At 45.5% G+C, this 25,778-nt stretch overlaps 1 protein-coding gene and 1 pseudogene across 2 annotated transcripts in view; one reads left to right on the top strand and one right to left on the bottom strand.

Annotated features, from left to right (window-relative positions):
• The window catches only part of STUM (stum, mechanosensory transduction mediator homolog), a 63,076-nt gene that overhangs the window by 26,208 nt on the left and 11,090 nt on the right, over positions 1 to 25,778 (top strand). The gene's annotated exons all lie outside the window — the stretch shown is intronic.
• Positions 15,024 to 15,141, bottom strand: LOC136638455 (5S ribosomal RNA; annotated as a pseudogene).

The following is a 25,778-nucleotide window of genomic DNA, read 5'->3' as shown; positions in this document are numbered from 1 at the left end:
CTGAGAGTCTGTTGAAATAGAACATGAGTGTGATATTCGTCGTGAGTAAATATATTTAAGAATTTAAAAGCTTCTTAAGTATTGCAGCTCTCAAACATCTGAAATTTATCGTATGTGTATCTTGCATTAAGCAAGTTTGGCCACCCCCTGTTCTATAGATATGATGTGACCACGACAAGGCAAAAATGATACTTGATTCTTAAGGGACTGTACGTCCATGGCAGGACCTGGCCCCTCCCCCAGGGGATCTAATGTCGATTGGGGGCGCACTTTAGGTGCATGGAACTTACCCCGCTGCGGTAGAAACCAAAGGGGTAGTTGACTTGCTTGATAGAGCTGATTCATTCTGGTTAGATTCTTAACATTCATCAGATCCATGTTAACTCACCCGGGCCTGGGTTCTCAGTTCAAAAAGACAGTAGTGTGTTAATGTACATCTGGACACAAGGTGCAGAGTCCAAAAAGTTCAACAGGTAAGTAGTCATAGTTGTCTCATGGGATGGTACTTTAACAGGAGGCCCTGCACTGTTGGAGGCAGAGTTCAGGACGATGAGGTAGGATGGAGTCAACTTCACCTACGTCTGGCCAGCGGGACCTCCAGTAGCTTGGCCCTCAGCTGGATGTGGTTGATAGCTCAAGTGGGGTTTGTGGTTGCCCTAGGTCTTGGTGCCAGACCTGCCCCCCCCTTTGGGGCACCCCAAGATATCCTGGAGGAGGTGTGAGGTGTTCTCTCCCCAAAGGGTTGGCCTCCCACAACGTCCCCCATCCCTAACCAGAGCCCTGTGTGCCCGGGTCCACCTGCTCCTCCTGCTGGTCCCCTTGGGTTTCCCTGGACCAGCCGGGTCGCTGGTGTGCCACCTGACTCATGTACTGGCAGGCGTGAGGCAGAGGGATGAGACTTCAGGGCTTCCTGCCCTCCAGAGGGGGCTAGGCACCACCAGGAGCGGTTGCATAGTGGCTCTGTGGCTGCCTCCAGCCAGAATCCTTGGCCAAGGGGTGAGTTGCGGGTGTCACACCACTCCTACCAGACGGCTGCGTTCCCTGATCCTCCTGCCCCCAATCCCATCCCATACTGGGGTCCCCTGGGGTCTTTGGCTGGGACCCTTCTTGCCGGCCGTCTCCACTGGGGGCATGGCTTATCTCTCTGGTGTCAGGGGTACTCCCGCCGCAGGGCCATGGAATGGATTGGGGGGGGGAGTGCACTGTTAAAATAACTTGATAAGTACTTCGAATCCATGCAACCACTGTTTGGTAAATGATTAAGATAGTTGTCTTCAGACAAACAGAATGTAACATTGCAGTTGTCTACAGTAAAATTTGAGAACTAGCTTTGAGTGTGCCTGTCCCCATTTGTGATCCCTCTGCAGAGGGCAAAAAAAATAAGTACGGTAACTTGCAGCAGTTAGGCCCCAAGCTGAGCCAAGAGAAAACAAAAAGGCATTAACAGTGCTACTTTTCAGTGCAGACATCTGTTGTGAGTTGTTTCCTGAATGAGCAAACATGCAAGTCAAAAATAACTTACTGTACTGCAAAATGTACTCTGTTCTTCCTTAAACAAGCACAGTTTAATTTTAATTATTTAACATATTTCACAGCATATTCTGTAGGATAATTTGTGTAAAAGGAAGGGAAAAAATGAAACCCTAGCAACACAAGGTCTCTTCCCAATGACTGACAGGAGGTGTGCTAAGAAGTGGGTAGAAACTGCCAATTTTTAGGCGTATGTTATAAAGTAGGTGGATTAGTGGGCTTTTGCTATTGCAAATTATTTTATATTGTAACATCTGAGGGTCCTAGTAAAGATTAGGTCTCTGCCGTGTTCACAGTTAAAATAGATTGGGGAGGGGGTGTGGGGAGGAAGACATGAACTGGATGTTTTTGCACAGAATAGAATCCAACAAATCTGAGTTTTTATGTTTTGAAACAAACTTTTAGCCCTGATGGCCATAAACATAGACTTGAAAAATATGTGGGTGGTTTCTGGTAAAATCTCTAAAGCCTGAAGAGGTGCCTTTTTCACAGGTCTCATATGTCTCAACTCCCCCTGTTTAACAGGGCTGGTACCAATTTTCTGGGACCAGTTCCTGGCAAAATCACTGTTCCTATGTTCCTACCTTTTGAGAATGCCTTTTAAAACATTGTGCTCACATGAAATGCTAGACTTGTCGTTCTTCAGGGATCGTCTCCTTCTGCAGGGTAACTACGAAGAACTTGTCGTTCTTCAGGGATCGTTTCCTTCTGCAGGGTAACTCGTAGAAGGTAAACCTTAACAATCCATTTGGTGTTTACAACTTTGTATAGTTGGGGTTCAGCTGTAAATTTAGCCATGTTGCTGCATACCCTGAAATCCAGATCCTTTATGAACAAAGAAAAAGGCACCAGTACAGCACAGATCCTTGGAAAAACTCCTTTCTTACTTTCCACCATTATGAAAATTATCTGTTTATTTCTGTTTTTTGCTTCCTGATCTTTTACCGTTACAAATCCATTCTCCATTCGATGCTCTGTGTTCACGTGTTTGTTGCCTCTGCCAAAGAACTTTAGAAAGCTAGGCATCAGTAGGCTATTACAAATTTGGCTTCAGTCTCTGGAATTGTGTCACAGATAAACCATGATCTTCCTATGATTGCAACAGTTTTTTTCCTGGAGGAGATGGAACCTAGATCAAAGGACCCACTTTTGCAAGTACCCTCTAGGCTTCAGAATGGAAGAGATGAGACTGCCACAGATGGGGGAGGGATAGGAGGAAAGAAGCTCTGAAGCAGTGCCCTTTGCTACATCTGACTTTTCCATCACCTGTCAAATTCTTACTGAATGGGCAAATGAGTTTGCAATGAATTTCCTACCATTTCAAATGGTGAAGGTGGCTGTTCCTACTGCTGCGACACCAGGGTGCACAGTGACACAAACAGATAAGTGATACAATGACAGACAGGTCCTTTGCTCGAAGGTTACAAAGTCAATGCAACCTTCAGAGAGTCTGGCAAGAATAAAAATGAAGTTTAGATAAAGGCATAAATACAAAGCAGTTTGTTGTAGAAAAAAAAGCACAATATTTTCCTGACTTGTGTGTTTTAAAATCTGGGTTTTAAAGGCACATTTGGGACTTGTTCCCTAGCAACAGTGCACATCTAAGACTTGTGAATGATGCCAGTGTTGTTTAAAGCTGCCCTCAAGAAGAAGAAGAAAGTAATTGGAAAAAACCTAGGAAAAAATAGCTACAGGATACAAGGAATTATGGGAAATCCTCCGTAGCACAAGAAACTTTGGTTAAGGGCATAGGATAAAAAGGGTGGCCAAACAGAGAGACTTGAGAAACAATGTCTCTGTTTCCTGACCAGAAAACAATTCGTGCAACCATTTGGGGGCCGAACGCAAATTCACAACTCTCCTATGCTATTGTGGCTTTTTTTCCCTCTGCTTGTTGTGTCTTCCTACTCATATTCAGACCACCTTAATTTTTTTGGGGGGGGGTGGGGGGAAGGTTGCACAAGCAAGTTACAGTGCATGAGTAACAGCTCAACCAATACCAAAGGGACTTGCAGTTGGCTTACAACGCTGAAACTTCTGATTGTGGTGAAGAAGTCAAGCTCTGTACCCCAAGCAAGGATGGGTCATTGACTCACGCTTATGTAGTCTGTGTCTACATGCCTGCCACTGAAGCGCTCAACCACTGCTGGAGGAGGTAAACTGGTGGTGGGGGGAGAGAAACAGAGCTTTTCAGGGAGGAACGAGGACATGTTGGGGGAAGGAAGGAGTGGATCCAGTGGCAATTGTGCACACCAGATCCTATCCCATATTTTTGGACTGGCCTGTCCCGCTCCACCTTTGGTTTGAGTAAAATCACTGATGTAGATCTGAAGAGACCCGTAGGCCATCAGGAGAAAAGCATTTTCTTTTAGGCTTCCTGATCACCCTTCCCCCCACCATAGCATGCAGTGTGTGCCACCACAGCATGGCAGGATGGGCTGTGAGTGTTCCATCACTTGGCAACCTTCCTAAACTGTGGCAATGCACCTCTCTATTCCATAGAACAAAGTGTATATAGCTCTATAAGTAGAGACTTGTAGTACCACCCCACAAATACTAAACTGCAATAGAAATGTGTGTTGAACCAATTATTTGGATAAGCTGTTGTTTTGTGCTGGATTCAGAGCTACACCATGGCAAGCTGTAATAAATGCAATGTTCTGCTGGGCACTTCCTTGATGTCCTAACGTTAAAGTATTAAAGTTAATTAAATTTGTTAGGCTGCAATCCTATCCACATTTTCCTGAGAGTAAGTCCCACTGAACACAATAGAACGTACTTCTGAGTAGACCTGCATAGGATTGTGCCCTAAGGGTGCAATCCTAGCTTACCCTTAGGCTGGCACAAGCCATAAAGCACATTTGCACCTCCTCGTGAGTCGGCTGGGCTGGTGCAGGGGTGCACACCAGCCCGCAGGGGCTTAATCCAGCCTCTGCGCCAACTTGGGGATGGAGCCTTGCATCAGCCGAGCTCGACGGTGGAGGGTGGTCCTGGGGGTGGGCAGGCGGGGAGCGAGAGGCAGGGCTGGGAACCAGCTCTTATGCTGGCTCCCAACCCCTGTTCCCAAGCAGTTCAAGTCACTCCGCTCTCCTCGGACTTATGCCACCTCCAGAGATGGCACAAGTCTGAGGAGACCCATTGGGGCTGCATTGGCTTACTCAGGGATAAGGGAAAGAGTTTCTCCTTACCTCCGGCTGAGCCCCTTTGGGGCCTTATCTTGCACTGGTTACAGTGCAGGCCTCTTGGCCTGTTCCAGCACAAGATAGGATTGCGCTGTTAAATTTGTGCCATAGTCAAGGTACTAGCATTGGTGAAATCATCCTAGTGTATTGGAAGCTCTAAATTTTCCTTGGAATAGGCAGGTTTTTCTATGGAACAAAATGGGCATAAAAATTAAGGCAATTTTACATGACTGCATTTAGTTCAATAATTTTTCCTGTTGAATGACAGTAACAAGCTTCTGTGTAGCAGAGCTCTCTAAAAATACTTATGGATGTGTGGAGATTTCAGAGGGGGTAGGAAACTACATCTAATGTAACAAGTAGAACTGTACTCGCAAGATACATACAGCCTGTAAAAACCTGATTGCTATTTTCTTGGATGGAAGAAAATGTCCCATTTGGATCATGAATAATGAGAGAATTCAGCTGTATTCACCAAAAATACATGAGAGCACTAAAGTGTCTGCTGAATTGTTCTTCAGATACACAAATTGAAGTTGTTTTATTGACAGACACTTAGCATATTATATTCTCCTGGCTATATGTGATTATCTTAGCTGTTGTTGCCACCTCCTTTCTTCTCCTGCCTTGATGACCTATATATTTAGGGGATGTGTTCTGCAAAACATTTTTGCACCCCTTTGAAAAATGGTGTAAAAGAGGGGTGATGGAAGAAAAAACATATTCAAGTTAATGAAGTAACTGAACCAGTCTTCCCTTACCTCATCCAGTTGTGCTTAGTTGTCTACTTGGAGCTGAAGGAAGTGGGGATGCACCCCCAAATGCAAATTTTTCCATCCACACTGCATTACTTTCAATGAAATATATCCTAACATCTCTTTTGGATTCTGTATCCCACAATGTCCAGACGGATGCATGTGCAAGGTTTGAAGGAGATAGCCTATTCTTGATATGACTCCTCATACTTGGTATTTGGTGAGCTAAACTCTTAGGTTCCATTGTAAGAACATAAGAACAGCCCCACTGGACCAGGCCATAGGCCCATCCAGTCCAGCCTCCTGAATCCCACAGTGGCCCACCAAATGCCCCAGGGAGCACACCAGACAACAAGAGACCTGCATCCTGGTGCCCTCCCTTGCATCTGGCGTTCTGACATGGCCCATTTCTAAAATCAGGAGGTTGCACACACACACATCATGGCTTGCAATCCATAATGGATTTTTCCTCCAGAAACTTTTCCTCCAGAAATCCCCTTTTAAAGGCATCCAGGCCAGATGCTGTCACCACATCCTGTGGCAAGGAGTTCCACAAACTGACCACACGCTGAGTAAAGAAATATTTTCTTTTGTCTCTCTTAACCCTCCCAACACTTAATTTTAGTGGATGTCCCCTGGTTCTGGTGTTGTGTGAGAGTGTAAAGAGCATCTCTCTATCCACTTTATCCTTCCCATGCATAATTTTGTATGTCTCAATTATGTCCCCCCTCAGACATCTCTTTTCTAGGCTGAAGAGACCCAAACGCCATAGCCTTTCCTCATAAGGAAGGTGCCCCAGCCCAGTAATCATCTTAGCAGCTCTCTTTTGCACCTTTTCCATTTCCACTATGTCCTTTTTGACATGTGGTGACCAGAACTGGACACAATACTCCAGGTGTGGCCTTACAATAAATTTGTACAATGGCATTATAATATTAGCCGTTTTGGTACCTTTTCTAATGATCCCAATTGGCCTTCTTTACTGCCGCCGCACATTGGGTCGACACTTTCATCGACCTGTCCACCACCACCCCAAGATCTCTCTCCTGGTCTGTAACAGACAGCTCAGAACCCATTAGCCTATATGTGAAGTTTTGCTTTTTGCCCAAATGTGCATGACTTTACACTTACTGACATTGAAACGCATCTGCCATTTTGCTGCCCATTCTGCCAGTTTGGAGAGATCCTTCTGGAGCTCCTCACAATCACGTCTGGTTTTCACCACTCGGAAAAGTTTGGTGTTGTCTGCAAACTTAGCCACCTCACTGCTCACCCCTGTCTCCAGGTCATTTATGAAGAGGTTGAAAAGCACCAATCCCAGGACAGGTCCTTGGGGCACACCGCTTTTCACCTCTCTCCATTCAGCAATCATGACTAGTAGTTAGTGATATATTGGTCCTCTGTGAATTTGTCAAACCCCCTTTTCAAGTTGTTTAAGCTGGTGGCCACCAGCACATCTCATGGTTGAAAATTTCCTAAATATGTTTTACGAAGAAGTACTTTCTTTTGAAATGTGCACTGGAAAAATGCACTGAAGCAGCAACATGTGTGCAAGTGGAAAGTAAGCAACCAATACTTTGTGCCCTTCCACTACCCCAGAAATAGTATTGGCAGCCTGGCAGAGTGGTTTTTTTTTTTCATTATTTGGAGAATGACTAAGGGTCATGAATATGTATGTATGTATTTATTTATTTAGAGATTCATATTCTGCTATATGGTCCCCTAAGGGACCCATAAAGTAGCTCACATAATAATAATAATAATAATAATAATAATAATAATAATAATAATAATAATAATAATAATAAATACAACTAGCAGGAGCCAAGGGAACAAACCATAGTCAGTCAATCACTTAACTCACTGGGAAGGGACAATATTTTGCACTGAGGACCTCACAAAAGCAAAGTCTTGCTCAGATGGTAAAAGGAGAGCAGTAAAGGGTCCAAATGAAGCTCCAGGGATAGGGAGTTCCATAGTTCAGTGACTTCAACCAAAAAGGTTCTGTCCTGCATTGTCACCAAATGTACTTTTGATAATTGGGGTATGTGGAGCAAGCCCTTGGATCAGTGGCGTAGCTACTGCATAAGGGCAATGCAGCTCTGAGGTAAACCTTGCCTAACCTTGAGGAGGCCTTGGTGACTGCCCCCCAACTGCAGGATGCAGCACATGCCCCACTGGCACAGGTATGCCAGTGCTGGAAAGTTGGTTAGGATTGCACTCTATGTGTTTTAAGATTTTATCTTTGATGAGGCATTCCACCGCTGAACAGAAGTTAGGCTGACCAGCTTAGTTTCCCAGGTCCCCTCTCCTTCTCTTTTTAAAGATCGGTGTGACATTTTCTGTCTTCCAATCTCCAGCACGGTGGTTGTTTTAAAGGACAAGTTGCATATTTTACCCACTTCAGTTCCTTAATAACTTTTGGGTGGATGCCATCTGGGCCCGGTCAGTGGCGTCACTAGGCTTTGTGTCACCCGGTGCGGGAGGCCAGAGCATCACCCCCATGATGTGCAGTGCACCCCCCTCTGTGCAGTGGGCAATGCCTCTAGTGTCGTGCGCATGTGCGAGGATCGCACACGTGCACAACACTAGATCTAACTGCAGCCAAGTTTGGAAGGGCTCACAGGCATTCCGAACTTGGCTGCAGGTGCCTCTAGCATCATGCGCATGTGCAAGGTTCACACATGCACACAATGCTAGATCCAACTGCAACTGAGTTCGGAAGTGCTTGCAGGCACCTCCAAACTTGGCTGCAAGTGCCTTTAGCATCGTGCGCATGCGCGAGGCTCGCGCACGACACTAGATCTAACTGCAGCTGAGTTTGGAAGGACTTGCAGGCACCTCTGAACTCAACTGCAGGTGCCTCTAGCATCGTGCGCATGCGCGAGGCTCATGCACATGCACGATGTTAAATCTAACTGCAGTCAATTTCGGAAGGGTAGGAACTCGGCTGCAGGTTTGAGGCTCTGGCACTGCGCACTTAGTAAGCGCGCAGGGGGCAAAGGTGGGGGCACGTGGCGCGTCATCACCCCCACAGCGTGTCACCTGGTATGGCCCACACCCCCCGCACTCCCCTAGCGACGCCAGTGGGCCTGGTGACTTTTTGTTTTTTAATTTGTCAATTAGGTCTGACACATCTTTTTTAACCTCTGTTTCACTTAATTCCTTAGTCAAGAGGGGCAATAGGGGCAGTGGAATCTGCCCAAGGTCTTGTGAAGACAGATGCAAAGAACTCATTTAAATTCTTTGCCATCTCTAAGTCACCTTTTATCTCCCCTTTCCCTCCCTCACCGTCCAGCTGGCCAACCGCTTCTCTAGCAAGTTTACTGCTTATTTGAAGAAACTTTTATTATTCCCCTTAATATTGCTGGCCATCTGTTCCTCATAGTCTTTCTTGGCCTCCCATATCACCTTCTTACATTTCTTTTGCCACAGTTTATGTTCTTTTTTATTTTCCTCATTCAGGTAAGACTTCCATTTGCAGAAGACAGCTTCCTTGCCCTTTACAGCCTCTCTAACTTGGCTTGTTAGCCATGCCAGCATCCTCCGAGGCTTAGTCAAACTCTTCCTCCTTGTGGTACACGCTTCCACTGGGCCTATACGACCATTGTTTTAAACAGCTTCCACACACACTGGAGTGTTTGGACCCTCTTTACCTTCCTTTTCAACTTATTTCTAACTAGCCTCCTCATTTGAGGGAAGTCCACCCTTCAGAAGTCAAGGGTTTTTGTGTCAGATTTGTTTGGCACTCTTCCTCCAAAATGCATGGTGAATAGATCGCAGCATGGTCACTGTTCCCCAATGGCTTAGTAACACTTGCATCTCTACCCACATTCTGACTACCACACAATATTAAATTCAGAGTCACCTGTCCTCTAGTGGGCTCCATGAGTAGTTGCTCTGAAGCACAGTCATTTATCATGTCAAGAAATCCGGTCTCTCACATTACATTGCTCCTCGAGCCTGGTAATTTAACCCACAGTGATTCCATGGTGGAGTCAGACCTGCCTGCAATCTCTACTTTGCTGGATTCCACCCCTTCTTTAACATAGATGGCCACCCCACTGCCAACACCTCCCTCCCTGTCCCTCCTATAGAGTTTATGCCTGGGATTGTGGTATTCCACTGGTTCTCTGCATTCCAACAGGTTTCTACTATGCCCACTATATCAATGTTTTCCTTAGCCACCAAACATTCCAGTTCTCCCATCTTTGCTTGGAGGCTTCGGGTATTAGCATAAAATCACTTGCATACTAAGTCCCCCAAGATGGGCTGCTTATTTGCTCCTTTATCTCTGCAGTCTCTCATTTTGCTGGAGCAGTCTCTCGTTTTTCTGATATTGGTTTGCTTTCAAATAATTTATCATAATTGGTCTTACAAATTTTTCAGTAAAATGGAACCTGCCATTCCTACAGATAGTATATATGTATAGACAGTATATTGCAAATAACTTTTTATGTACAACAACGAATCCTGAAGACCATCTCAGTCTCCTCATTAGTCTGTTAACTCATGGAAAAGTGAAATCATTCCAGAAGTTTCAGCCAGATTGTTTTTATAAATATTTACAGAATGTTGGGTAGTACTGATAAAGATCAGGTTTGTGACGACCTATGATTTTTTTAAACAAAGGAGAGAGATGAGCTCTGTTAAGAGTCTGCACCCTCCATTTTTCTTGTGTTTTCTTAACTCTAATTGGAAATGTTCTGTTCAGGACAATGAACTAGAATGGGTTATCTGTAGTTTGTTGTATGTTGACATATGCATGGATTGATCTTGTCTGGGCTGTCTGTCTAAACGCATATGCAATAAAACTATTTCCCTCCTTCCCCATAGCTGTGTATTTTTGCTTCTTATTTTTTCTGCTCCCATATTTTATGCCTGTTTTTCTTATGCCTGACCTGGGCAAAGACTGACAGGGCACTCCTATACATGCTTACTCAGAAGTAAGTTCCACTGTGTTCAAGGGGGCTTACGTCTAGGGAAGTGTGTATAGGACTGCAGTTCTAGTCTTAACTTTTGCAAAGCTTCTAGTACAACTTAGGCACAATGTAAATAACTCTGTAGGAGTGAGTGTTTTATAGCTTCTACTTGGTTGTGCTGCCAAGCTTACGTACAGTGTGTCTACCAGTGGGAATACATTCCTTGTTCCTCTGGCTGTTCTACTCTGTCTCACTGCACAGAGTGTACCCACTCCAAACTTCTAAGCCAGTGGTTCTCTAACTTTTCTGGCTCGAGCCTCCCCTAATCCTTTTAGCCATTGGCCAGGGCTCCCCATTCCAACACCACACCTCAGTTACCCCCAAAATGGGAATGAAGGTGTTATAATTATACACTAGAAACAAGGCTGCCAGCACTCTGAGGCTGCAATCCTAACCACACTTACCTGAGAGTAAGCCCCACTGAACAAAATAGAACTTAGTTCTGAGTAGACCTGGTTAGGATTGTGCCCTGAGTTTGTTAGCAGCACACCTGGGGGGTTTTGGAAAGGGAGGGGGGAAGTGATGAATTTGCAAGAGGGGAAGACTGTTTTGTGTGTATCTGCTAATTGCAAACTGATTCAAACTGACACCTAGAGACTGTTTGGCTGGAATCCTAACCCCACTTTCCTGGGAGTAAGTCCCATTGAACACAATAGGACTTACTTCTAAGCAGACCTAGCTAGGATGGTGCCTTTTGTCTTACAATAGCAGCCAACAGAGTAACCCCCCCCCCCACAGGAGGCAGGAGGAAAAAGGGGAATGGCTAAAAAGGAATGGGGATTTTTATTTTTAATCAATTTTTGGAGACAAAGCCATCAAGAGTGGCTTTTTTTCTTTTTTGAAGGGGGAGGAAAAAGAGAAAGGTGAGGATCCTGGGATAAACTGACACAGACCCCAAGCCTATGTAGGTCTACTCAGAAGTAAGCCCCATTTGAGTCAATGGGGCTTACTCCCAGGAAAGTGTGGAAAGGATTGCAGCCACACCCAACAAGATTACAACTCACCCCAAAGAAGATGGGGGCTGCTCAGGCACATACACCCAACATGCAGATGCCACCCCTGTTCCCCCCAGGCAAGATGGAGGGATGCAGGCTGGGCTCCCTAAGTGGAGGACTTACTCTTCCCTCCTGCTTTGAAGCTTGCCAGGAGCGCCCCTGTGCTGATGAGATGCAGCACCTCTGAACTCTTCTCTCCTCCAGCCTTGATCAATCCCAGGATGCCCAGGGTGAGGGACACACTGGGAAATATAGTCCTTGGGGCAAGGTTGCACATGGAAAGAGCTCCATGCCGAGATGCAGCACCTCTGCCTGCCCAGCCAGCCTTCTCTCCCACCTCCCCCCACCATGTTTCACACGCCCTCCCAGCCTCATGCTGCCCCACCCACCTGGTTCATAGCTGCAGAAAAGCAGCAAGTCAGGAGGCAGCAGAGTAGCCCAGCCCAGCCTCTCTCCCCAGATGCCTGGCAACGTCCCTGGAGGCTAGCCGCGCCTCACTAAGGAGGTGGGACTCACAGATTGAATACCTCAGTTCTAAGCAATTGCTTGTAAAGCATTGAGGACAAGGTAGTTCCTTTGCAGTGTCCTATAGGATAAATACTGTTTCTGTTATGTATAGGATAAATCTCATAAGGGCTAGCAGAGATCACATAACCCTATCCTCTAGAGATGGCCTGTCTGGAGTGGAAAACTGCAAAGTGATACTTCTGACCCCTGCAACCCAAAATGGTAGTTCATAATATCAAAAGGTGCTGAGAGATACAGGTGCCAACAGAGTTGTACTCTTCTTCCAATCTCTAGATGCCGTATATCAACCAGATAAGCATTTCCATTCCACATTCTAGTTGGAATGCTGATTGGTGTTTGTCTAGAAAGTCGGTCCTCTCTGAGAACTCTGCAGCTGGATCACAACCCAGCAAGTAATGAATGAACAGGCCCTTTGCTTCTGACGTTCCTGTTTTTTCATCTGGATCTTGCAAAAAATGAAAGTATTAGTTATTTAGACATTAAGTAGCAGGTTGTGAAGATGTTTTTCCAAAGACTGCAGGAGCAGCATCTTTAGCTGGTCTTGAAGAAGCTAGGGAATAAAAAGGAGGAATCTTTGATAACTAGGTCTGTGTTGTTTGGCTTGTCTTCTAATTCAGCTGTTTGGCAACCATGTAAACATTTTTCTTGGCTAGAAGAATGACTGAGCAGTGGAACAAGTTACTCAGAGACACTGGGCATCTCCCTCAGTGTTTTCTGAAGAGGATTCTGTTAATTGACTAAGAGACCAATCCTATCCTCTGTGCGTGTGGCTGCTCCATAAATGTGTGCTAGGAAAAACCTCTGTCTGAAATCCTGGGTAGCCACTGATGATCAGTGCACTGTCTGAGCCTACTTATCCACAAGTTGAGCCTACTTATTCACAGATTTTTGATCCATGGATTTGGCTCAATGGGGTCCTCTGGAGCCACATTCAGCTCAACCTGAAGCCTCCAGAGGCAATAACTAATGCTTTCATTTTTCATGAAACACATGTTTTCGGCCACAACCTCCACTTGCCTCAGATCAGCTCTGGTCGCATTCGGAGCTTAGTGGACCCTGAAAGCTATGTGATTTGATACCATGTGGAATTTGGTACCACAAGGGGTCCAGGAATGGAACCCTCGTGGATAATGAGAGTCCCCTTGTAATACTAAATTAGATGGACCAGTGGTCTGGCTTGTTATATACAGCAGCTTTGTATCTCCTAATGAGAAATTATTTTTCCAGGTTTAGTTTAGATAGTAGATAGTCTAGAATAGATAGTAATCCGATGTTTCATCCTAAACTCCGTAGTGCAGTGGTTCTCACACTTTTTGCACTGGGACCCACTTTTTAGAATGAGACTCTGTTAGGACTCACCGGAAGTGACATAATCAAGCAGGAAAATATTTAACAATCCTAGGCTGCAGTCCTACCCATACTTACCCAGGAGTAAATCTCATTTGCTATCATATACACAATAGCCTGTTAAAAGAACAGATCTGTAACTTTTCCCCAAATGCAGTCACATACCATGAAAATATTGAAATGAATGGGGGCTCACCTGAAATTGGCTCACAACCCACCTAGTGGGTCCCGACTCACAGTTTGAGAAACAGTGCTGTAGGGCATTATCATGGGAATAAAGAAAAATACAACTAAGTTAACACCTGGAAATCCTGAAACCCGCTAGGAGCAAGAATATCATGCTCTACTGCATGAAACAAAAAACTAATTGCTTAGTTGATTAGCAGCTAGTTGATTAGAAAAGCCTGACTATAAATACTCTTGTTCTTATCCTGGCATTTAGATGCAAGTAGGCTCTGCTGTAGGCAGATTGCAGTTGTCTATGGTTAGGGTTCTTTGGAGCTTTTGGCAGGAATATTTGCCTTAGTTTTTTGTTTCCTGTAGGGTGTGATATTCTTTCCAGTAGATATTTTTGTTTCCAGTAGAGTGTGATATTCTTGATCCTAGCAGGTTTCAGGATTTCTGAATGTTAGCTAAGGGCACAATCCTATCCTGAGGTGGGTCAAGCCAAGAGGCTTGCGCTGTATCCAGGGCAGGGTAGGTGTTCAAAGTGGCTAGGTCTGTGAAACGTTTCCCCTTACCTCCCTCTAAGGCACCCTGGTTCCTATGGGTCTCCTCAGACTTGTGCCACCTCCTAAGGTGGCACAAGTCCGAGGAGAGTGGTGTGGCTTGAAGCTGCTCTGAACTCCCTGGGAATGGGGGTTGGGATCCAGCATAATTGCTGGATCCCAGCCCTACCTCCCCACCGCAGAACTGAGTAGCCCCATTGCAGGGCTACTTCCCTTACCCGAAAGGGGTTACTTTCGTCCCCTCCCCCCTTGAGGAGCCACCATTGGCTGCCTGGCGTGCTCAGGATCCTGTGGTAGCCATTTTGGTGCCACAAGAGCCGTGCACATTGGGCAGCTCAAGATTAGGCTGCCCTTTCCTACATTAGCAGCTTCATATGTTCAGCCTCTCAACCTATGTTTGTCTCATTGTGTTAATATGATGCTGAGGAGTATTTGTAGTGGAGAATCTGCTGTCGTAGGGAGAGTTCAGTATGCATATCAGTTCCCTTAAAACTCCACCCTTCTAATCCTACCACATTCAGCAAAGAAAAGTTTGGAAAGAGCATATTTACCAAGATGTTCTGCCCTTGAGTAGAGTACATAAATATGTATTCTTTAATTCAGATCCCACATCCTTTTCTAAGAATTTTTTTCTCTAAAGCCCTCATACCTGGGAAAATTAACTTTCTCAATTTTGAAAGCACTTGTGTAGATAAAAAGCCTAGCTAAGATCAGTGAAACTTGAGTACTTAAACATAAATGAATGATTTGCCATTTTGAAAGTTTATGATTGCAGTTCCTAGCATCCTGCAGAACACATGGGATTCAGCTAAGATAAAGTATGTAAAGCGATTCTTTCACTTCTAAAGTTGCTCAAAAGAACATAAGAACAGCCCCACTGGATCAGGCCATAGGCCCATCCAGTCCAGCTTCCTGTATCTCACAAAAAAAAAAAAAAATGGTTGGCAACCTTCAGTCTCGAAAGACTATGGTATAAGCCTACAGCACCCAGTATTCCCAGGTGGTCTCCCATCCAAGTACTAACCAGGCCTGACCCTGCTTAGCTTCCAAGATCAGACGAGATTGGGCATGTGCAGGGTAACAGTTGCTGCACAGCAGCTCACCAAATGCCCCAAGGAGCACACCTGATAACAAGGGACCTACATCCTAGTGCCCTCCCTTGCATCTGACATAGCCCATTTCTAAAATCAGGAGGTTGCACATACACATCATGTATGTAAAAGAGAAGATGTTTCAGACCTCATTGATAAATTAAAGATCAATAAGTCACCGGGCCCTGATGGCATCCACCCAAGAGTTATTAAGGAATTGAAGAATGAAGTTGCAGATCTCTTGACTAAGATATGCAACTTGTCCCTCAAAATGGCCACAGTGCCAGAAGATTGGAGGATAGCAAATGTCACGCCTATTTTTAAAAAGGGAAAGAGGGGGGACCCGGGAAACTATAGGCCGGTCAGCCTAACATCTATACCGGGTAAGATGGTGGAATGCCTCATCGAAGATAGGATCTCAAAACACATAGATGAGCAGGCCTTGCTGAGGGAGAATCAGCATGGCTTCTGTAAGGGTAAGTCTTGCCTCACAAACCTTTTAGAATTCTTTTGGATGTGGGAGAACCCGTGGACATTATATATCTGGACTTTCAGAAGGCGTTCGACACAGTCCCTCACTAAAGGCTACTGAAAAAACTCCACAGCCAGGGAATTAGAGGACAGGTCCTCTCATGGATTGAGAACTGGTTGAAGGCCAGGAAACAGAGAGTGGGTGTCAATGGGCAATTTTCACAATGGAGAGAAGTGAAAAGCAGTGTGCCCCAAGGATCTGTCCTGGGACCGGTGCTTTTCAACCTCTTCATAAATGACCTAGAGACAGGGTTGAGCAGTGAGGTTGCAAAGTTTGCAGACAACACCAAACTTTTCTGAGTGGTGAAGACCAGAAGTGATTGTGAGGAGCTCCAGAAGGATCTCTCCAGACTGGCAGAATGGGCAGCAAAATGGCAGATGTGCTTCAATGTCAGTAAGTGTAAAGTCATGCACATTGGGGCAAAAAATCAAAACTTTAGCTATAGGCTGATGGGTTCTGAGCTGTCTGTGACAGATCAGGAGAGAGATCTTGGGGTGGTGGTGGACAGGTCGATGAAAGTGTCGACCCAATGTGCGGCGGCAGTGAAGAAGGCCAATTCTATGCTTGGGATCATTAGGAAAGGTATTGAGAACAAAACGGCTAATATTATAATGCCGTTGTACAAATCTATTGTAAGGCCACACCTGGAGTATTGTGTCCAGTTCTGGTCACCGCATCTCAAAAAAGACATAGTGGAAATGGAAAAGGTGCAAAAGAGAGCAACTAAGATTATTACTGGGCTGGGGCACCTTCCTTATGAGGAAAGGCTACGGCGTTTGGGCCTCTTCAGTCTAGAAAAGAGATGCCTGAGGGGGGACATGATTGAGACATACAAAATTATGCAGGGGATGGACAGAGTGGATAGGGAGAAGCTCTTTACATTCTCACATAACACCAGAACCAGGGGACATCCATTAAAATTGAGTGTTTGGAGAGTTAGAACAGACAAAAGAAAATATTTCTTTACTCAGTGTGTTGTTGGTCTGTGGAACTCTTTGCCACAGGTTATGGTGATGGCGACTGGCCTAGACGCCTTTAAAAGGGGATTGGACAAGTTTCTGGAGGAAAAATCCATTACGGGGTACAAGCCATGATGTGTATGTGCAACCTCCTGATTTTAGAAATGGGTTATATCAGAATGCCAGATGCAAGGGAGGGCACCAGAATGAGGTCTCTTGTTATCTGGTTTGCTCCCTGGGGCATTTGGTGGGCTGCTGTGAGATACAGGAAGCTGGACTAGATGGGCCTATGACCTGATCCAGTGGGGCTGTTCTTATGTTCTTATGTATATGTGTAATGGATTTTTCCTTCAGATACTTGTCCAATCCCCTTTTAAAGGCATCCAGGCCAGATGCTGTCACCACATCCTCTGGCAAGGAGTTCCACAGACCAACTACACGCTGAGTAAAGAAATATTTTCTTTTGTCTGTCCTAACTCTCCCAACACTCAATTTTAGTGGATGTCCCCTGGTTCTGGTGTTATTTCATCATGTTGGCAACCTTCAGTCTCGAAAGACTATGGTATCGCGCTCTGAAAGGTGGTTCTGGAACAGCGTCTAGTGTGGCTGAAAAGGCCGATTTGGGAGTGACAGTGTTATGTGAGAGTGTAAAGAGCATATGCTCACCTATGTCTGGTTGTTGTTAACTGTGCCATGCTTTGAAGATTTCTTGGCTGTTCATATTTCTCTCCTGTGTATCTCATGGGATCATCAAGCAGACGTGCTCTTTAGCATTTAAAAATGGCAAGCTCAGAGGTGGGTTGTTCAGGAGGATGAAAATCCATGTGCCCATGGATGAGGCTGGGGAATTACCTGACCCTATGGAAGAACAGGAATCCTAAGATGTGGTCAGGTAAAACTGAGAAGTTTTATGAGCAATGTAGGCAGGGCTAGCCTTCGTGTGATTGGAGTGATTTTGACAAATTGGGTCCCACGGGGCATTGCACTAGTTTTGCTCTTCTCCCCCACTTTCTGCCACCTTTCCCAGTGTACCATGCAGACAAACATGTGCTCCATCTGCCCTGCAGCGCCAGCCTTCCCAATAAGAATGTATCTATATGCAGCAGTAGGTGCAGCCCCCTTCTTTACCCTTCCTTGTCTGGATGCTGCCACTTGCTCTGAGCCTCATGGTACTCCAAAGGGATATGGGCTGCCTCAGGAGGGATCCTGTCCCATCCCTGCCCCACCTCTGCATCAGGCAGGGAAAGCTACCCAAAGGCGGCAGAGAGAGATGGAGGAGTCTCCATGCAGTGAGTGAGGCTGCCCCATATGGAGCAGAGGCTCAGGCTCCGAGGGAGGGACACCTCTGCAGCCCCTGCTGGGTCCCTGGGAATTGTGGGGGGGGGGCACTCAGTCTCTGGAAAGGGCAATGGGCATTTCCCTCCTAACAAAAAAGGGAGGTGTTGGCAGTCCAGGACAGTTCCTGGGCCCCCCTTCTCCTTTTCTGAGTGGCTGAAGCAGGGAATGATGAACTAGGCAGCAAGACTGTGCGCTCCTCCCTGCCTGTATGCCTGCCCCAAGATTTGATCTTGGTGGGGCTGTGTTCCGGGGGGGAGGGGGTGCTGAGGGGCTGGTGCTGCAGCAGGAACACTGAGAGTTGGTTGGTCCAAGAGTTCTCTCCCTCCCTCCTGCCCCTGCCCTGATGTCAAAGGTGCCTCCTCCCACCCTAAGAAGGCTTTGCAAGGCACCTGGTCAGGCTGGATAGCCACCACCCGCCCCTCTCAGTGACCCAGAGGCTGCAGGCTCAATCCCTGGGGGTGCCCGCTTGGTTTTTGCCTTTGCTTCTCCGTGAATGTCCTGCAGACAGACCTGGGCGTCCCTCTGAGCCCAGTGCACAAAGAGCCCAATTCCATGCATGTCTACTCAGAAGTAAACCCCATTATGTAATGGGGCTTACTCCCAGGTAAGTGTGGCTAGGTTTGTGGCCAAACAATGAGCTGGTGAGTTCTGAAGGAGCCACCCTGGGTCAGCCTGGTTGCCCCCACCAGGTCCTGCTTTGCCAGGCTAGGCTGGTCTCTGGAGAGCTGTGATGAAAAAGGCTGGCTGCGAAGTCCCTGTTTCTTCCCTAAAAAAGAAACCTTCTCAAGGATATTTTGTGGGCTTTTGCAATGCCAGCCAGTGAACATGCAAGCAAGATCTGCTTTGCACCAGAGAGCCTCTTTTTGTAGCACTTCAGCTAAGGAGTCGTTTGATGTTGCAAGGGGAAGTGACATGGATTCTGAAGTTTGTTTTGCCTTTGATGGTCACTTCACAGCTGAGGAGGTGAGCTAGTGCTCTGGCAGCACCAGTGAGTCAGTTCAACTGGGCTGTTCCCCCTATCTTCTCCGATTGCAGTCCTATCCACACTTACCTGGGCGTAAGCTCCATTGAATACAATGGGACTTACTTCTGAGTTAACATGCCTAGACTTGGGCTCTCAGTCTTGCTGTGGTTCCTTTATGCAGGTCCACATGTAAGAAAAACCTTGAAAAGTTAGGTTAGGAAAAGTTAGGGCAGTCATGGAGGCTTCCTCAAGGTAAGGAAACATTTGTTCCTTTACCTCGGGACTCCATTGTGGCTGTATCTGTGTTGGAAAGTTGAATAGGATTGGGCTGTCAATAAGGAAGCTGATCAGCATCAGTAAGAGTTGCTTCTGTTCTTCCCATAGTCCAATGATTTTCAACCTTTTTCATCTCGCAGCACACCGACAAGGCATTAAAATTGTCAAGGCACACCATCAGGTTTTTGACAATTGAGAAGGCACACCATGCTGCCAGTGGGGGTTCACGTCCCCCATTGGCCCTACTAAATAAATGACCTTCCTGCAAATTCCTGTGCCACACCTGTGGACCACTCGCGGCACACCAATGTGCCATGGCACAGTGGTTGAAAGTGGCTGCCATAGTCAATTGTCTACAAGATGCACAGACAAAAACCATTCAAGATGCTTGTATAGGACTGGATTATAAGGGAGAGCACAGTTTTGAACTTTTGATGCTACACATACACAAATTTGCTCCTTTAAAAGGTTTCATTAGATTTGAGTCTCTCTCTCTCTCTCTCTCTCTCTCTCAGTCACTTTCTGATCCAGAATCTGTAATTCTGTGGCAGAAATAAATCCATGATCTTGTTTCTATCCCAGTTCTCTAGGATTAATGGGGCCTTGTCATGAATATGTACATGTTAGGCCTTGGTTAGCATGTAGAGCCTGAACCAAACTAAGTCAGTAATGGAGGAGTTGCTAGCAGTTCCTAGCTGCAAGAATGTGAGTAAACAAACACAAAGATTGTTGTCTCTCCTCTGCTGGCCAGAAAGGACAGACAACAAGAATTACAATCCATTAGAATGTAGCACCTTTGCAGACAGGATGGCGCCATATCAAGCTGATGAAATGCAGCTGTGGATCTCCAGTTGGGAGGGGTAAGAACTAAGAGGACTAGCAACCAGGCCCACTTTGAGAAGGTTCTGTCCTCAAAAGTTTCTGACTGGACAGTCTAAATAAGTATGAAGTCACCTCCGTACTATTAGCATAAGAAGTATAATAATGAGGCCCAAGGGGTGTGTCCGGTCCCTTCTTGGACAGAGGTTTTGGGTGCAACATCCTACACGCGGTGAGCTCCATTGTCCAACATGGGCATCTGGCATCACAGGTAGCCTGGAGCTAAAAGATCTACAAGAAGCTGACCCAGGTGAGACATAGAGATTAATAGAGATAGCCAGCTAGCTTTATTATTTAATTGCTGATATGTTTCCTGGTTGTTTATGCCTCTAGCATTTGCTGCCTTATGTACCTTATGTAACCTTATGTATTTAATAAACTAAAATATCTTTTACTAAGTTGTTTCATTGTATGTTGGGGACAAAGGTTCAAAATCCTGCCTAGCCATTCAGCAAGCTACCAAGTGCTCATTGAGGTCTAGTAACTTGAGGACTGAAGCTTTAATTGGAGAAAGCGCTCAGTGCCTGAAAGGGATAGAATTAAGCCTAGAGGGTCTCAGTGTCCCTGGACTGAGACACTGGCACGTACAGGGTGGTGGTAGTACTACTGAACAGGGGGCCTTGAGGGCTTTAGGGTTCGAGAACCAAGAACTCTGAGCACCCCAAACGCCCCTAAGTTGGCGACAGGCCTGTAGAGGGAAAACAAGATAGAAAGAGTTAAAAAAAATCAGTAATGAATTGTAGCAAGATGGACATTTTGGAATTTGATGGTTCTGTGATCGGCTACCAGCCATAAAATGTCATCTGTGTTGTCAGTTTCATGAAACAGAGACATTTAGATAGCTAATAATCAGAGGGGCTGTTGAGAAGGGATTGCTCACATACAGAGGCAGATACACAAGTTAGGCTTTAGGTGACATATTCTGAAAATGAAGCGAATGTCATTACTTCTTTGTTTTGTTCCTGCCAGCTAGGCTAGTGGCCTTCAGAAGAGGGCTACTAATGTTATATAGATATTGGATATGACTCAGAGGACTTACCTTAAGCTATTGTCTTTGTTGCTTTTCTTTAACCCATGTTTTTCCTTGCTAATGTGTATGTTGGCTTTTGTTAGATTTTTGAAAGAAATTACCAAGTCTCACATTTTGACTCAAGATTTCTGGGATCAGTGTTCTGTATCTGACACACCAGATGGAAATAGGATATATGTCGGCCGAAAGATCAAAACACTGCCACAAAATTTTTGGGATTAAAACTTCCCACTAGAAGGTCTTAGAAATGGAAAGGTCTTGTGGCACTTTTGGCAAAAGTTCAGCCTTGACTTTAGAAGAAATGTGATCATTTTGGAGCAGCCACAAAACAATGCCAGGCAATTGTCTGTCTGGGATAGGCAATTTGGAGATTGTGTTTATTGCTTAAAATATGCTGGAAAGCCCTACTTTTGACTTGGTGCTCTTCTTTCAGCCTCCATTATCTGTTTGATCTGCTCTTACTAGGAGGAATTTTGTAGTAAGATGCGGATATCAGAAACTGGAGAAAGTGGTTCTTGTAGCAATTAGAGAAAAAGTTGGGTGTTGGCAGCATGAGCACTCAAAGAGTTCTTGCATTATTGTAACATGTATTTGCCAGATCAACAGGCTGGGCTGCTTATGCATGCTGGCATCTTAACCATCAGCCAGCCCTGTGGTCCATCTGCCACCCTCCCTCTAGAGAGATCCTGGAATCCGAACTACAGTATGTCACTAGCTGCCAGAATAGCTGCTATACATACCTTCACCCTTCCCAACAGTCCTAGTATAATTGTACTTTTGTGTGGTTTTTAATTGTGAGCTACTTTGGGAGCCAGTCTTGGCTGAAAAGCTAGATATATATATGTGAGATCTTCTGCCATATGAATTGTACTGACTGAGCTAAGAAGCACATATTTGTCTAGTGGTGTAGAAAAAGCTCTTTGGCGTGTGATGTATTCTGGATGTGCTTTGAGTTGTTCCTTTCTGTCCTGGTGAATTCGTGTTTGCAGAGTTCACTGAAAGCATTGCTTAACTGAATGGGGAGGTCCAAATAATTTTCACTGAAGTTCTGTATGAGTCTGAGAGGGAGACAGTGGGGCAGAGGGTAAAAATTTCTTTACTTGGTTTACTTTGTGCTGATCTTGTGTTAAGAAAAACAGCTAGATTTATACCAAACAAAACTCCGGAAAGATATTTCAGTATCTACACCTGGAATCCATCACAGCTGCTCAGGCATATTTCCTTCTTCCTTTTCCCTTTCTGGTTGTCTGAATTCTGTTTCCATAACTAGATACTGAGATTGCTACCATGGCCTTTGGGGCTCATGAGAATTATGACAGCAGTACGGTGGCTTGGGTTGTTAGATTTAGGGCACAATCCTAACCAGGTTTACGCAGAAGTAAGTCCTATTTTGTTCAATAGGGCTTACTCTTAGGAAAGTGTGGTTAGGATTGCAGCCTTATTTAGCCAGCATTGGCTATCTGAAAAGTGTTTATTGTGTTCCTTCGAATGCTGAAGGTGACATGTAGAAAATATCCCTTCTGCTTAAGAATGTTAATACCATATTCACTTGATTTGTAAAATAAACACGTGTGCTTTACGTTCATCCCTATGGCTGTGAATCTCTTGAACAGATTCTAGAGTCATAGTTCTATGACTGCAAGCTTTGCACCACATGGTTCTGCTGATCATTGAGCTTCTCTCTTTTCACGGCTATGATGTGAATCATAGAATCATAGAGTTGGAAGGGACCTAATAGGTCATCTAGTCCAACCCCCTGCCTTGGGCAAGAAATCCTCATAGAGCATCTCCAACAGGTGCTTGTCGAGCCTCTGCTTGAATATCTCTAGTGAGGGAGAGTCCACCACCTCTCTTGGCAATCTGTTCCACTGCCAAACCACCCTGACTGTCAGGAATTTTTTCCTGATGTCTAATAGAAATATCCTCTCTTGCAGTTTGTACCCATTTGTTCTAGTTCTACATTCAGAAACAGCTGAGAATAAATGATTCCCTTCTTCCATATGACAGCCCTTTAGGTATTTGAAGAGAGCTATCATATCCCCTCTTAGCCTTCTCTTCTCCTCTCATGATGTGGATCATCATGTGATATCAGTTAAACTCTGAGGACCCTTACAGTAGGCTGTTTTGCGGCAAAGCATTGCAAAGTTGTTAGTCATTTGGCAAGGGGAGGAAATCTTACATTTTTCTGCCATCTTCCTCTAAGTTAGTTTCATATATATTATATATTGGCAACCTTCAGTCTCGAAAGACTATGCTCCGAAAGGTGGTTCTGGCACAGCGTCTAGTGTGGCTGAAAAGGCCAATCCAGGAGTGACAATCCCTTCCACACCAGGAGCAAGTGCAGTCTGTCCCTGGTCTGTCTCCCTGGCTATGGGCCTTCCTTCTTTGCCTCTTTGCCTCAGACTGTTGGCCAAGTGTCTCTTCAAACTGGGAAAGGCCATGCTGCACAGCCTGCCTCCAAGCGGGCCGCTCAGAGGCCAGGGTTTCCCACTTGTTGAGGTCCATTCCTAAGGCCTTCAGATCCCTCTTGCAGATGTCTTTGTATCGCAGCTGTGGTCTACCTGTAGGGTGCTTTCCTTGCACGAGTTCTCCATAGAGGAGATCCTTTGGGATCCGCCCATCATCCATTCTCACGACATGACCGAGCCAACGCAGGCATCTCTGTTTCAGCAGTGCATACATGCTAGGGATTCCAGCACGTTCCAGGACTGTGTTGTTTGGAACTTTGTCCTGCCAGGTGATGCCGAGAATGCGTCGGAGGCAGCGCATGTGGAAAGCGTTCAGTTTCCTCTCCTGTTGTGAGCGGAGAGTCCATGACTTGCTGCAGTACAGAAGTGTACTCAGGACGCAAGCTCTGTAGACCTGGATCTTGGTGTGTTCCGTCAGCTTCTTGTTGGACCAGACTCTCTTTGTGAGTCTGGAAAACGTGGTAGCTGCTTTACCGATGCGTTTGTTTAGCTCAGTATCGAGAGAAAGAGTGTCAGAGATCATTGAGCCAAGGTACACAAAGTCATGGACAACCTCCAGTTCATGTGCAGAGATTGTAATGCAGGGAGGTGAGTCCACATCCTGAACCATGACCTGTGTTTTCTTTAAGCTGATCGTCAGTCCAAAATCTTGGCAGGCCTTGCTAAAACGATCCATGAGCTGCTGGAGATCTTTGGCAGAGTGGGCAGTGACAGCTGCATCGTCAGCAAAGAGGAAGTCACGCAGACATTTCAGCTGGACCTTGGACTTTGCTCTCAGTCTGGAGAGGTTGAAGAGCTTTCCGTCAGATCTGGTCCGGAGATAGATGCCTTCTGTTGCAGTTCCAAAGGCCTGCTTCAGCATGACAGCGAAGAAAATCCCAAACAAGGTTGGTGCAAGAACACAGCCCTGCTTCACGCCACTTCGGATGTCAAAGGGGTCTGATGTGGAGCCATCGAAGACAACAGTGCCCTTCATGTCCTTGTGGAAGGATCTGATGATGCTGAGGAGCCTGGGTGGACATCCGATCTTGGGGAGAATCTTGAAGAGGCCGTCCCTGCTGACCAGGTCGAAAGCCTTCGTGAGATCTATGAAAGCTATAAAGAGTGGCTGTCGTTGTTCCCTGCATTTCTCTTGCAGTTGTCTAAGGGAGAATACCATATCAGTGGTGGACCTGTTGGCTCGGAATCCGCACTGCGATTCTGGATAGACACTCTCTGCAAGTACCTGGAGCCTCTTTAGTGCAACTCGGGCAAACAACTTTCCTACAACGCTAAGGACAGAGATGCCACGGTAGTTGCAAGTTAGTTTAGGGATGCTGCATTTATCCATGCTTCAAAATGATAGTATTTCATGATTGACAAAATGCAGCTTCTCCCTTCCCACTCCATCCATGGCTATGCATAGTTGAGACAATGTGTGCCTATCTGGAGTATAGTTGCCTCAGGCAACTTGGACTGCCATTGGGTTGATCTTGTCTTCAGTTGAAACAATTACCTCTTTGTGACCTTCTGAAAGTTTTAATTTTATTGTATTGTATTTTTACTTCTCTAGAGTCTGAGCATTGCCCTGCTGTAGTACAGAAGCGCAGATATACCTGAGAAGACATTTTTTTTAAAAATCCAAAGGATTAAATACCAGTAAGCCTTCTCCCCTGAACTGTATTACATGTGAATGCAATATTGCATGAGCTCTGGATCAGTTCTAATGTTAGTATAGCATGAAGAATGCCATTTGGAGTGTCTGTGTTTGGAAAAGGCTGCTAGAGCTGGTGCAGGTGTTCATTGCAGTCAACTTGTCCAGGAAAATGTTTGTGCTTGTTAAGGGTTTTACTTACTGAGCAGTGGAACATCAGAGGTTGAAGCATGTAGAAGTTTGCCTTTTTCTTACTGCAGAGGAAGAAAAAGTTTTCTATTTGTATGTTTGATGGCTTGAACCAAGCCTGCTTCCATGGCATCTTCACTAGCTTTTAATCCTCAGTGCTGGGTATCACTGTCTTGGGGGAAGTGAAAGTGTAGCTACTTGAAATGGTATCAAGTGGAACCTAGAATATTAGCTCAAAAAAGCACAAAGGTTCCAGTGCAGAACTGATGTGCTGTCAATGTTTGAATTGCCCATGGACTCTGCTGCTAAGCAGGTAATTTAGGTGTGGCATTTAGCATGTCCCTGAATTCCTTCTTGTTTAAAGGTATAATT

This window comes from Tiliqua scincoides, chromosome 1 (genome assembly GCF_035046505.1).
Source record: "Tiliqua scincoides isolate rTilSci1 chromosome 1, rTilSci1.hap2, whole genome shotgun sequence".
Classification (NCBI taxonomy): domain Eukaryota; kingdom Metazoa; phylum Chordata; class Lepidosauria; order Squamata; family Scincidae; genus Tiliqua; species Tiliqua scincoides.
Note: the sequence above shows the minus strand (reverse complement) of the source record. Positions and strands in the feature narration are given on the sequence as shown.